We start from the raw sequence: 2636 nt of genomic DNA on the forward strand, positions 1-2636 counted from the left end.
AAGAGAAGAACAGTAGGAAACAGGCATTAATAAGGAGATATAGATAAAAATGGGGTTATTTTAAGGGGAAGGGAAGGGAAGGTTATACAAGGAACCTAGGTGATAAAAGGAAACAAGGAGCGGAGAAGGGTATTATTAAGGAAGAAATGGGAAAAATGGGGGCACCTTAAATGGGGAAACCATGGTGGAAAAGTTAGACAATGTGAGAGATAAATAATACCTGCTAGTTTTAAAAAAATCAGAGGGAACCATATTAGTCCAACAACCTGCTGACAAATTATACATACAATTAGATCGAGGAATATAATATATGTCTAGGCAAGGTTTATTTGAGAGTGTTTTATCTTTGCCCAAGCTTTATCTACATGGCACATGGTAATTAAAAGTACCAGACTGGTGGAACTAACCTTCTTGGGAACTAAACTTCTTGGATGTTTAACAGCCATACTTTGAGGCCTATACTAATTTGGTTAGAGGGACACAAAGGACAGTTTTTGCTCCTTGCCCTCCTAGGTAGACTAAGTTCCAGGGGACTATGAGCATCTCTCAGAATGTCCTGTAACTGCAGTGAGTCACCTGTCTTCTTGATCAAGGAGGCCATGGAGACCCCATCAAATGGACTTGAACCAATGTCCAGTCTACAAAGAGGAGGGTCAACACAGAGGAAACATTTCCTCCATGCTTCCAAGCAAAGCCAGCCATGGTTGAGCAGGACTTTTGACTTATCGTCACAGAGATGGACCCGGTAAAAGAAAGGAGCCAGGGGCTCCTCCCAAGGCCATTTAACACCTGAGGAACAGATCCTTAAGAGTAAAAATAGCCAGGCAAGGTGGCGCACGCCACTCAGGAGTGCAGAGGCAGGTGGATCTCTGTGAATTCAAGGCCAGCCTGGTCTACATAGTGAGTTCCAGGACAGCTGGGGCTACAGGGAGACCCTGTCTCAAAAAGACCCCCCCCCAAAAAAGAGTAAACATAAATTGGTCTATCTGGGCCAACTGTAGGATCTTAAACACCCAAAAGGAAAGTATAACCAAAGATCAAAGGGGCCAATATAATTTTTTAAGAGTCCATGTGTATAGCTAAAGGCTACATAACAAGACACAATGCCAGATAGGAGATACCTTCTTTTGAGTTGTTGGCCAGGGTGGCCCAAGGGACTCCCAGATAGTAACCCAGCATAGAACTGGGAAAATAAACAGCAGACCCCAATCTTATCTAAAGGAATATTGACAACTGATTGCTGCTAGATGAGAAAGAGCTGATCTTCCTAAGACAATGGACTCTAGATAGGCTGACTAGATTCAGGGGATGGACAAGCACTGGGGAACGCCTGGGGGTGCCGACAACACAGTGGACAGTAAAAGAGATGACAGAGTATATGGGCTCCAGTGGGGTGGGGTGGGGCTATGGGAGGGTGCCATTTGGGAAGTGGGTATATAGATGAGTAAGATTGTTTGGGATGTTCTGTATGATATACACACAAAAAAATCAACAAATTTAAAAAATGAGTTATATTTGAAGAGGAAGCATAAAAATTTACTTCATGTTAAATAGTAGAGGTGATAAACATTATCAGTGCAATCTACCTGGTGATAAACATTACCAATGAAATCTACCTGATGATTTTATATCCATACTCCATACTAGGGATCTGAGTGTAACAGACTGTGACTAGTAATAATCAGACACATAGAGATTAAAGACACATGTGCAAACATGTAAGTGTTAGTAGCATTAAAAATGAGTCTCTCTGGTCTGTGAGCCAAGAGGGAAGAAGGAGAGTGAAGAAAGAAACAAGAGAGGGGGGCACCGTGAAGGAGAGAGAGGTGAAGGAAGAGGGAGAGGAGGAAAGGAAGAAGAGGAGGAAGAAGAGGAGGAGAGGAGGAATGAGGGGAAGGGACAGCTGCAGTACTGGCTGCGGACACAGAGACAGACAAGAGCTCCAGTTGCCACAGGGAAAAAAAGAGTCAGTAGGAAGGGAAAGGTGGCTTCCTTAGTTCTGATAATCTAGGAAATGGTTCTAACTCCTGTTGAAGCTTAGTTATATTTGTTTTTCCTAAATTAATTAAATAAATTCTTTATTTAGTGCAAAAAAATGAGTCTTTTGTTAGGAAACAATATATTTTAAAATGAAATGGAGATCTTTTTTAAAGGTTAAAACCTCATTCAACTTTATGTCTTATAGGGTTTATAACTGAGTTTGGTATTGTATGACTGTATTAAATCAACTGTGAACCTAAAAATTTACAGCCACTTTTGAAAGAGATGTACCTTTGCTCTGGAAATTGTAATTGAATATGTGAAAACTGTAATGAAATGCTTCTTCTAATCCTGTGGTTATTAGATAAATAGGTTTTTAAAAATGAATAAATAAAAAAATTTAAGTCTGTGGAGAGACACAAAAAATACACTGTTTCTTACAGAAGGACTCATTGTTTTTGCTAACAACACTGAGATTTTGGCGTATGTATGTATGTATGTATGTAATCTGTATGTATCTGATTATTACTAGTCATAATCGGTTGCACTTGGATCCTTGGCACCTGTGTATATCTATAAAGTCATCAGGTAGATTTCAATGGTAATGTTTATCACCTCTACTAATTAACATGACGTAAATTTTTTTATTTATTCAT

This window comes from Nannospalax galili, unplaced genomic scaffold (genome assembly GCF_000622305.1).
Source record: "Nannospalax galili isolate Female #2095 unplaced genomic scaffold, S.galili_v1.0 scaffold104, whole genome shotgun sequence".
In the NCBI taxonomy this organism is placed as follows: domain Eukaryota; kingdom Metazoa; phylum Chordata; class Mammalia; order Rodentia; family Spalacidae; genus Nannospalax; species Nannospalax galili.